This window comes from Medicago sativa, chromosome 4, assembly GCF_051527215.1.
Source record: "Medicago sativa cultivar Bolivia chromosome 4, Bolivia_mono, whole genome shotgun sequence".
NCBI lineage: Eukaryota > Viridiplantae > Streptophyta > Magnoliopsida > Fabales > Fabaceae > Medicago > Medicago sativa.
Genome location: NC_140752.1, coordinates 18,704,170 through 18,716,908, shown reverse-complemented (window position 1 = coordinate 18,716,908; position 12,739 = coordinate 18,704,170). Strand labels below are relative to the sequence as shown.

General features: G+C 31.0%; 1 pseudogene; it reads right to left on the bottom strand.

The window, feature by feature from the left end:
• Positions 1-8,169: 8,169 nt before the first annotated feature.
• Positions 8,170-9,384, bottom strand: LOC146926938 (F-box/kelch-repeat protein SKIP11 pseudogene; annotated as a pseudogene).
• Between the last annotated feature and the right edge of the window lie 3,355 nt (positions 9,385-12,739).

Below are 12,739 nucleotides of genomic sequence, written 5' to 3'. Positions count from 1 at the left end.
TATTATCTTTCTTTTGTACTAGTAGTAGCGTATTATCTATGACAATATTGTTGGATAATGAAATTTAAACTCATACCTTGATGTGGTATGAGTTAAATCTTGTTAAAACACATTTTCAAATGTCACTTTTATTAATAATTTTTGTTGGAATAAGTTAAACGTAGCTATAATCTTTCTTCAATTGTCTTAAAATTTGTAAACACGTTTTCAAATGTCACCTTTTATTAATAATTTTTGTCGTTAAATTTGTTTTTAGAAATATCAATTTATTCATCAACGGTGTTTCTTGTTGGACAATTTAGTTCATAGCATTATTCACAAAAAGACATTAAGAATGTATTTGTAATGTCGATACATTTAATAACTATAACATCGTCTTTGCTCAAAAAAAAAAAAACTATAACATCGTCTTGAATATTCTGGAACAATTTTTTTCATTCTTTCTTTCTCTCTTTTACTCGTTGAGTAAGGCAACATATCTATAGACTTTGAGACTAACGTTGTCAAATAAATGGTGAATAAATCCAACATAATCATCCTTAAAAACAAAAATCCAACATAATATAATCATAATCATATCAAAGATACTAATGGAGTTAACAATTTTTAAGTTCTAGTGTTGAATCTATATTTGGAAAATTGCTGAAACATGAACTTGAATTGAATCGACTCGTAGAAAGTGAAGAAGGTGAAAAGAAGAATAAATGTCTTGCTCCAAAAGCTATGATCAATGAGAAATCTTCCTTTAATCCAACTAGTTGCAAGTGTGGTATAAAGGGTCACATAAAATCCAACTGTCATCTAAGAAAAAAAAAAATATACAAAAGTAAAGAGGGCTTCTATCGCTCATGACAAACACACGAACTTATTCGATGAATCAAAAGAATTTCAAGAAGAACAACGATGCAAAAAGCGGAAAAGAAACTAGTTTTTGCACTTAACCATTGCCAACAATATTATTATCACTCTCATTATTTTTACACTTGGTAATTTATTTTCTTGAGACCTATTTTATACTACATAGTTAAGTTGTTTCACTTGTGCTTCAATTTGTTTATATCTACACATTTGGTGTAATTTTTTAATTCATGTATTTCTTATTTGTATTGGGTGCGATCCCAAGGTTTCAAAAGATGTGATATCACTGGTTTTTAGAGACTCTTTTACAAAGGATGGTTTTTTTTTCCGTTGGATAGTGATCGTTATTTCTAAATATTACTAGCTTGTCCTAATTAAAAGTTTGGCAAGTAAAAATCTCAAGGGGATTTTCCTTAGGGACTAGACGCAGGCCTTGTTGTTTTTGGCCAAACTATGAGAAACTTCTTGCGTCTTTTCTCTCATCTCTCTTACTTTATTTGTTATTTATTTATCTCACCATCTCAAATTTCCATATTTATTTACACTTTTTTTATAACCACTTTATTCTATTTGGCTAAACAATTATTTAAGTGCTTACTTTTAAAAACGTGGCGAAGAACACAATCCCCTTGTAAATAGAAGATAGTTCATACTCTCAGCCGCACTCTTGTCGGGTACATGTATGTATCTCAAAAGTTAGTAAGATTGGTCACGACATTTGTCCACTCGAGTCGACATATAAGTGTACCTTGCTATAAATTTGAAACACATCTAAATAAACATTCAAGATCATATTATTTACACGCTTTGAGATCATTTAGGGTTATAGCATAACTTAGGTTAAGGTGGGATATATTTGGGAAAGTAGGCTAATAAAACAACTTGAAGTTAGATTTTCAACCTACGGATTCCTATTAGACATTTAAGCATTTCCAACCTTCCTTCCTTAAACCAACACATGATGGGTACTAAGTATAACTTTTTATCTTTTTCTTTTCTAATTTTTTATTGAAGGGACCAAATTTTTTTGGTGTTTTTTGCTCTTTATTTTTTTTTGTCGGTGCATATTTTTATATGGTTTTATTTCCATTTTTTTTCATTTTTTATAAATAAGTTCTAATGGTGCCCCATCCCAAACTAAACATGTTGCTAATTCCCTTGCACACTCCTTTATTCATTCAAAAAGCTAGCGGTACAAGGTCAGGGTCAAGCATTAATGATTCAAGGCAGAGGATCTCCCTCATCTTGTTCTCTTTAGGGTATATTTTTCTATTGTTTTGTAATGATGTATGTTGCCATGTGCAACTAAACTTCTCTTGATTAAGGTTTCAAGATGAACCACTTATTATTTGTTGGATTCAAATAATAAAGTTTTTTATTATGTTTTCGATTCAAATGTCTGATTTAATTTCTATATGTCCGTAGAAACTTAGAACTTTCTCCTCATTCCCAAAATCTGCTCCTTTACGTTGAGCCTTCCTAAAGTTAATCAAGTTTTTGTCACTATGTTTCATGCCATTCTTTTTAACATAGCGATTGTATATTCTCACGAACACACCCATTTCTTCTTCATTAGATGAATCTTCATTAGAGTCACAATCCTCTTTAACCTAAGAGTTTTCCTTGGATGAGGAGGCTTTTAACCCAATGAACTTATTCTCTTTCATTTTGAGGCTTTCCTCACTAGCTTCATCATCATAATCTCATGCCCATGTTCCTTGAGCTTTCTGAATAGAGTGATGATATCTAAGGTGTTGAGATTTTGATGGCGATAAATTTTGGTTGCCAATCCTTATTCATCCATCTTAAAACCTTATTAGTGCAATCTTGGTTTGAAATAGTCTTACCAAGGTTTTATATCTTATTGACAATGTGAGTAAATCTCATTTGCATAGAATAGACGGTTTCATCATATTCCATATGAAATAACTCGTATTATTGAGTTAGAGTATCAATCTTTTATTGCTTGACGTCCTCAATACTCTCATTGAGGATTTCTATGGCGTCCCATAATGTTTTGGTTGTTTCACAATTTGAAACAGAATGATACTGATCATTTACGCCTAGGGTAAAGATAAGTATATTTCTCGCTTTCAAATCATATTGGACCTTTTTATATCATCGTTCGTCCAATTGGCCTTAGGATTATTTTACATGACACCACAAACATCTATTTGCAGTTTGAACCACTCGTTGACGATGACATCCGAAACATCCATATCCACTGACTGAATATGTAAACTCATGCATTCTTTCCAACAGTCCTAATTTTCACCATCGAATATGGGAGCTCTGGTGTAAACCCCTTTAAAATCCTTTTTGTCATATTAACTCTTCTGGTGGTTAAACCGAGTGAAGAAACCAGACTCTGATACCACTAGTTGGTCAATATGATGAAAGTAATGATAAGCTATATGGGGAGGGGGTGAATACAAATGATACATGGATCTGATACCACTTTTGAAAATCCTTTTGAAAGCGAATGACTATTCGAAATCATGAGATGAATACAAACAATATCGAGATAACCAGTGTGTAAAAGGAAATTCAATTTGAATGAGAAATTCAAACTTAAATTGAAATAAAAACAATCAATTGTTATTACTCAAGATAATCCACAAAACACTTAATTATTTCATACCGAACCTAACCTTAAACAAGAAATCACTGCCACAAGAAATGAACAACTTCGATATATGAGAGAAGATTATGAACTAATTAATCTCCAATATGCAAGGTGATTGAATTGATAATGAATTGATCTTAACAAGGATCAATGAGAAATAGTTTTTTTTTTTGGAAAATACTTAATCACAATGATATGGTAACTATCAAATATGAATATTATTGATTGGAGAATTATCAAAATAGAATATTCATGATTATATTGTTATGATCTCAACGGCTGAGAATAACCAAAATTGAGAGTTTAAGGGACACATGGCATGTGATCCAAAAATGAAGGAGTTGAGGAGAGAAAAAGCTAACAGAAAAATATTCATCTACATGCTATAAGAGGCAGATCAAATGATTGGCAAAGGGGGAAGAATTTGATGAACCTACTTCTCTCTATTGGACTGTTGTACCAAGCTCTATGCTAGTACTCAATATTTCTTCTTCTACTTAGTATACTTTAGCTTTATCCGTCCCAGTGATTCACCGTAACTTTCAAGTTCTTTCATTATTGTACTGTTATGTTGGTATAAATAGTGAAAACATTGAATTCATGATCCATTTGCCCTCTTTATAATTTCAAACCAATACACATATGCATGAAAATTCTATCATAAAAGACTTTGGATAGTCAATGAATCTTCAATCACTATTCAAGTTATGTTTTCGGAGAATAGAAATCAGTCAAATGAATTTTTACTCCGAGAAAAGTTTCTCATGTTCCTACACAAATTATTCAAGTCACTAAAAGTGAAGAGAACATCATCATTTGATGTTTCTCATGTTCCTACACAATTTATCTCTTCATCTATATATAACACACTCCAACCCATAACATATTTGTGGATCACATATTGTGAGTGTGTTCATATCATCATACCCTCAAACATGTGTTGAGTGTAAATCCGATCTCAAACCCATCTCATCAATAAAGTGTATCGTGTTCTCAAGTCTATTCGTAACAATAGTTTGAGAAAGAATTGTAACAACATTTTTTGTGCAATATCAAAGAATTGTAGAAGTCTGCTGAGGTTGATAATACAGGGTGTAACAGAATGATTTAGTGTGATCAAGATCTTATAGTGCTACTCATAAGGTTTTGGTAGTTGGATACTATAGTGGAAAATCTCACACGAAGTATGGGGACTGAAAGTAGCCGGCTGTGGTGAACCAGGATAAATCTCTTCTGTTATTCTCTCTTCCCTTTCTCTTATTATTTGTGTTACACTATATACACTCACACACACTATCACAATTATAATAATAATTATTTTATCTGTAGCATTCTGGTCTTAATCAAACACAACTAAATTAATCTAGAGATCTCTAGTCCTAAATTAATCCGTAATATTGTTTTATCATTTCATCCAATATTAATCATATAACTGCATCCAAAACATTATGCTCCAAGATAAAACAATTGCTTAATATCTAAAGTCATACTCACTTAAATCGACATATAATATTGTTTGATCATTCTGTTTTTATATTAATTATCTAATCATTCTCCAGAACATCCTGGTCCTTGTTAAAATAGTTTTTATACTTAAGCTTAATAATGTTTTTATTTTATCATTCTGCTTATTTATTAATTATATAATCATTCTCCATAATATTCAGGTTCTTGTTAATATAGTTTAAACATTCAAACTTTAATTCATCCAGAACATTTCGGTGCTTCTTCAAACTATTTAAGCACTAAGAGTTTATTTAATATAGAACATTCTAATCCAATACAAAATATTTGATTTAAAACATTATACTCTTATTTGACTAACGTTTACGGTTGTTCGTGGTGCGGTTTATATCGGTTTTGAGGTAAAATAATATCAAGAGATCAATAATATTAAGGTTCACACTCTAGCATTAGTTACTTAGGAATAAGAACAAAATAATAAAAGATTTTGGTGATTCCAACTAAAGAGAATATGGCGATTCGGCGTGTTCTTCCTACATCAGACATGTCCTGTACGTTTGGGTGTGGATCTAATGAGTTCGCGGTTCATCTGTTTATTCACTGTACCTTTTCTGCCAACCTTTGGGCTCTTGTTTGGAATTGGTTAAGTATTTCTTTTGTGCATGTTGGTGAGCTTCGACATCACTTTATTCAGTTCACCAAGATGGCGGGAATGCCACTTTATTCTCATTTATATTTCAGGATTATTTGGTTTGTCACTGTTTGGACGATTTGGAAGGAAAGGAATAACCGGGTTTTTCAAAATACAGTGTCTCAACATCATTGAAAAAGTAAAGTTTAATTCTTTCTTATGGTTGAAGTCTAAGCAGGTGGACTTTGTTTATTCTTACCACGACTGGTGGAAACACCCCATCCCTTGTATAGGTGTACTTTTGTAATTTTTAGTTGGTGCTCTTGTTTTTTGGCTCTGTGACTCTGTAAATATTTTTCGGTGTTTCTCCTTTAGCACATCTTGTGCGTGGTGATACACCGATGGTTTCGTAATATATTTCATTTTGATTTATTCAAAAAAAACAAGAAGATTTTTGGTGATTGTTTTTGTTATTTTAATAAAATAATAATTTTAAAAATATAAAGTTTTCATAATTTCAAATGAGTTTAATCGCTATACATTATTATTGAAAAAGTGTATATAGTGATTTAGCTATATCGAACTATGTTGATTTTTTTTTTTTTTATCAAGCACTAGGTTGATACTTTAATTTCTCCCTTTTTCTTTCTTTCCAAAACTAGAATGAATCCAACATCCTTAATAATTCAATGACGTTTCGCCCCACTATAGACTCTTTATCTAAACTATTTATTTTCTCAATTTTTACATTAGTTTGTAAATCTACAATGCCAAACAATTATATAAAATGATTCATGGAGAGAAAAACTGTAATGAAAGAGGAAAAATTAGGGTGACTATTATAGTAATACAATTAATATATTAATTTTATAAAAAATTGGTACGTATATACTCCACCGTCTTTATTTATAAGCACCTTTTGATAAAATATATTGCCCATATTTATTTTTTAGGAGAATATTGTCCATAATTATAAGCATTATCTAAAACACTACAAGAATTTTGGTTATTATTGGATGAATTAATCCCTCAGTAGCGGATTTGTTGACGAAAAATATCCCTCAGTAATACTGGCGTCAGTAATGTTACTGGCTGAATTTTCCCTCAGTAATGTTGTGGGTGTTCTGACGCAACATTACTGAAGGATTATTCCCTCAGTAATTACTGGCAGAACAATCGATCAGTAATTACTGACGGAATAATCCCTCAATAATGTTTTGTCAAAACCACATATTCATTACTGAGGGAAAATTCCGCCAGTAATGATTAGGCAGATTTGCTTTATTGACGGAAAATTCCGCCGGTAATGTACTTTACACTTTTTTTTTATCCATTCCCACTTTTTATTTTAATTAAAGAAGTAAATTAAATAACACAAATAAATTAAGGAAATAAAATTTAAAAAGACACAAATTAATTAAACCACATATCATCATAATTTCATATACTTTATAGAGTTTTCGTACAAAATCATAAATATTTCAATAATATTCATACAATCCAGAAAATTAATAAAATAAACTATTTTTTGTGTAAATCAACAAATTTATTAGATATCAAGCTTGCACAAGACGTGCAAACACTAGCAGCGAGAACAATACAAAAGCGCCGCCCATACACGTAACGCCCAAGACCAAACAGAAAGCTAAGAACACAGCCAGTAGGAGATCCCGTAAAAACTCCACACAACTAACACAATTAGTGGCGGATGTTTAATTCACATCATTATTGGCGGATATTTACAATTAGTGGCGAATTGTTTAATCTGGCATAACATTACCAACTGATTTATATCCGTCACTAATGCAAAGCTATTTTGTGGCTGTCATGCATTATCATTATTGACGGAAATTTCCGCCAGTAAACAATGGCAGGTTCCCTGTTGATATTACTGACGGATTTATTCGTTAGTAATGTTAGTCTCTGAACTATTGAGGGTTTTTTCCATCAATAACGTTATTGAGGGTTTTTTTTATGTTACTGAAGGTTTATTCCGTCAGTAATTATTGAGGGTTTAAATCCCTTGGTAATGCAATTTTGAATTGGTTAGTAATTTAGGGAATTCTTGGTATATTGGACATTTTGCTGCTTTTAGCTTCCTTACTCGTGGACTCTACTATGATTGGTTGAGAAGTTGCATTGGCCTGTTAATGCATTTGGCTCCCATATGATTTATAGTTTGATAAAGTTTCAAATATAACTAGGTTTTTTTTTTATTTTGATTCAAAAAAAATTCTTATCCTGGTTTTGCGATTATATACATTGATTTCCATTTGTATTGATGTTAGTTTTGCATAAATTTGCTTCCATTGGAAAATCTAACATATATTACTCTCTAAAAATCTAGCTAAATATTTGCATAGTTTTGAAAATTAAAACCTTTGTTGACTCATCATTACAACTATAAAAATGTTTTGCCAACAACACCAATATAAAATATATAAATTAAAAACACCAACGACAATCTAGAATAAAAATCAGTATAAATCCAATATTATTAAAAGTAGCACCCACATCAATAAACAAAAAGTCATTTAACGACAATATTTTGAGCTAAATTGAAAACATAAAAACATCCACATAAATAAAACTCATACAACAGAGAACAACATCAACATCCCATCACAGTGCAAGTATACACAAAGCTTCCTGTTTTCTTTCTCGCAAGTTGATTCCATTGTGTTGCTCTTCCATTTGGGACCCAAGCATTAATTTCCATCATACCTCTACAATGAAGACGTGGACCTCCAAGAAAAACTAGCATATCTCCACATGCACGAAAGGCTAATCCCCAACCTTTCATTGGGGTGGCTTGCTCAGGCAATCTTCCAATGGTAATCCAAGAGTTATTGCTTTTATCATACTTCTTTACTTCCTTTGTTGCATAATCAGCATTATACAATACATTTTTTACAACTGCAATCAAAGGAGGTGGTCCATAAGACGGTGGTGCCTCCAATACTCCAGTTGGCACTGGAAACATGTTGGGTATTTCACGCCATTCTTTTGTCTTTATATCAAATTCCTCACCACATGTAAGTGGTGTTGTTTTATCAGCTCCAATTCCACCAAGGACATAAAATTTTCCATCCATAAATACACTCGAACACATTTTTCTTACTTTATTCATGTTTGGAAGGGTTTCCCATTTTCCAGTGTCGGAGTTGTAAAGCTCAGCTGAGCTCAAGATGTTGCCACATGGATCACAACCACCAGCTAATATTGCAATTTCTCCAAGGCTGGATGAACCGAACAAGCATCTTGGAGTATTCAACATTTTTCCAATTGACCACGTATTCGATAGATGGTCATACTTATGAATGGTAGGACCCATCAATTCCCTTCCAAAAACTAGAAGCTCAGTACCGACAGCCAACGACTCCTTATCAGACAACATAAAGCATGCATCACAAGGCATTTCAGGCAATTGAATAAATCGACCACGATTTGGATCAAATGCCTCCCATTTAAGCACATCACAAGAGAAGTAAATCCAATGTTCTTCTATGCCCAATTTTCGTCGTAGTTGATGTAACTCCCCTGATCTAACTAGTGATCGAAAACTCTTGTTCAATGCAGAAATTGAGCCATAATCAGACCTTGACAATCGAATAAGACAATTGATTGATATATCCCGACCAAGATGTTGAAAAAGCAAACTCGAGTCATGCGTCATATGTGCATGCCTTTTCCAATCCCTCTTGTCTTTGGAATGGGAAAAAATGGCAAACTCTTTCTCCTCCGCTTCCTTATTCTTTTTCTCTTCCTTGGGACATTCAGCTTGCTTATTGCTTGGAAGATCCATTAAGTGACGATTGGTAAAACCTAACTGGTCCACAAAGAAACCTAGCTAATTAAAAGTTCAATAAATGTAAAATTGAAAAGAAAAGTATAATAAACAAAAACTATTGAGCAATTTCAAACAATTAATGATTTTTACTGCAAATGAGTAAGAAAGTGCATGAAAAACAATAAACTAATGCTTTATAAATAAAATAGATTCACACATAGATAACATGGTAGTGAGTATCCAATTGTCAATACTATATTATGAAGAACGATAATCTATACTATATATAAAAAAAAATACATGAATTTGAGATGATTTATTTCCTTTACAATTTTACCCTTCATTAAAAATATTTTTTATTTACTATTTTATCCTTTTTATAATATTAATTAATTTATTAATTAAAAAGATAGTCACATTCCATTAAAATATAAAAAACCTCAACAATATTATCTATCACAATGTATAAAGAAAGAATGAGATTTTGGGTTAAATTATTTATTATTTTAATTATACACTTAGACAATTTTTTCTATAATAATACTATAATTTAAAAAGATAAGCATGTTATTATAATTTGAAATCATAAACGTAAATACATATAATTTTAAACAAAAGCTAACTAATTTCACAAAAAATATTGTTCACAATTTACACGCGTTGCCGCAATAAAAAGAGAAGACGGACACGAAGTGCATGTCTGAGCACTAGTAAAAATAAAGATTTAATGTCCTAAAAACTATGTTTTTCAAAATCAGATAGTCATATGCTACCCTTATCGTAAAAATTCAAATAAAGGAGTGAGCAGTTTTCGATAATTAATAAAATAAATATAATTTAATCAAAATCAGCACATGCATATTCAAAACTCAGGTCTTCCACATTCAATCAATAAAATCGTTTTTGAAAAAAGAACACTTAGAACTTGAATTTGCAAGAATCCCATTCACAATTTTCTACACAACTATTTCTACTCACAAATTGAAAAAAAAAAATCAACTAAGTAGAAAAAAAAACTAGATGAAAAAATACTCGATCAAAATAAAAAGAGAGTGAACACGAAGAAAAACTTACGAATTTGAAAGAACTATAAAGTTAGTTCTCTATCTCCAACCTCTATTCTCTAAATTGTGTCTACTCTCTCGTTAATATTATATTATAGTCTAAGAGACTATGTTGTTTGTGTGTCGATGGTATTCTTTATTTATAGTTGAGAAAAAATATTAAACAATATAGAAAAAAAATATAAAAAAACGCATGCACCAATGGCCTACTAAAACTACACAGTGCAGATTCATTATCTGGGATTGTAGCATGACTGAAGTCAAACCCTTAATGACCGTTACCTTCAAATACTATGAACTTGGTTGATTGTTTACTAGTTATTTTATTTTTAATTATCACCCGTTTTATTTTATTTATCATTCTTTGTCTTTTATTTTAAAAATGGTATTTTTCTTTTTTTGCTAACCAACAATAATTAGGGTCTTTGACTTATTTGACTAAAAGAAAGGGTCTTTGACTCATAATACTTCCCATGATATCCCACGATTTTTGTCCTCTTTGAGCCTAATTCTCGAAGTAACAATTAGACTTTTTTTAACAGGTTGGGCCATTCTCTAATGTTTTTTTTTTTTTAAGAGAGTCGTTTTATCAACTCTTTCAATACTATGTTGATATTTTACTTTTTCTTTTAATTTCAACTACTAATAAATATGAATAAATAGAGTTTAAAAATCGAAGTTTTATAGGTAGGCTTTGTCCATATTACATTAAATTAAATTTTACTTTTGAGTTTAGATTTATTTATAATATAATATGACTTCAACCAGACATATAATATGCATTTTAAAATTACAAGTAAATTTTGATTATGAGATTACAAGTCACAAATGAAAAATTGATATTAGTTTTGTTATACTTACTCATTAATATAATATATAATATGACTATATGTAAAAGTTGAATTGGTGAATTTCGATGTTTATAGGGAGTGATTGTGATCATATAGTGTAACTTCTCGTGGAGTAGCTCCATTTTTCCTATTTTTATATAATTATGATAATTATATTACAAAATTATTTTAATATAACAAATTAATTTTAATTTGAAAAATATTTTGGGAAATTATATTTAATAAAAACTTTAACCGTAACATTGATAGCAATAAAAATTTAAAATAATGCAACTGATGTTGAGATTAAGGATTTAAACCAAGTCTTTTGAGGTTTTTTTAGGGTATGTCTCTTGAGTTTTTATATCAACCAAAAAATCCATATCGTTTCGGCTTATAAAGTTAAGCTTTTATTCGAGATCTGCAACATTGATGATGCCAAATTTATTGATTGAATCAGCACTCGCTTGAAGGTAATTTTTCAACTTGAAACAAATAAACACCACTAAAATGGAAATTAAAAAACACACAACACAAACAAAAAATCAAAACAATCAGAGTCGTGCAAAGAAGATGAAATAACAACAAACAAAATAAGATTGAAAAAATGTGTAAATAACTTATATAACTCAAAAAGAAAGAAAAACAATCCTGAGGGGTGATTTTAGGTCAAAATTAACCCTAAATCGTCCCTCTTTGGTGGATCAAGAAGAAGAAAAGTGGTGACGATTAGGGTTTGGGAAGGAGAAAGGAGAGAGGTGGTTGTATAAATGGAGTACTACTTATATATTAAAAGTATTTAAATAACATTATTGAAAGAAAATAAGGAGCATATACATTTCCAAAATTTATATTTTTTTAAAGTATACTAGACCATTTCAGATTCCCAGTCCGAAGTATATTGGACCATTTCAGATACTCAGATATATTGGTTCAATAGCCATCAGTTAGTTTTACCTTTAGCCATGTCAGGTTTACATGATGTTTTTCATGTCTCTCGGTTAAGGAAATTCATACTAGATCCTTTTCAACTTGTAGAATTTAAAACCATAGATTTAAATGTCAGACTCGACATATCAGCCAAATCAATTCATGTAGTAAATCGAGGGTTGAACGGCCAGGGTTCAATGGGGAGAATCACCTAATGGTGAAAGTACGTGGGATCTGGAAGTACGAAATTTTCTTAAAGGGGTAGAGTGTAATAACCCACGTGATAATCTAATACAGGTAGTGTTGAATGTTTATAGTTGGAGAGAATTCTTGTAAGATAAGGGTATAAAATTCTTTTCTCTATGTTTATATTGGTGGAATTTAAACAACTTCCTTTGTTTCCCCTTATTCCATTCCATTTTACTAAGTCAGAAAACAACATTTCCCTCCTCTCACTTTCTTCCTCCCTCGACCATCCCTCCTTCATCCCCAAACCCTCATTATTTCTACATCAAATCACCATGCAATGACATATTGATGAACCTT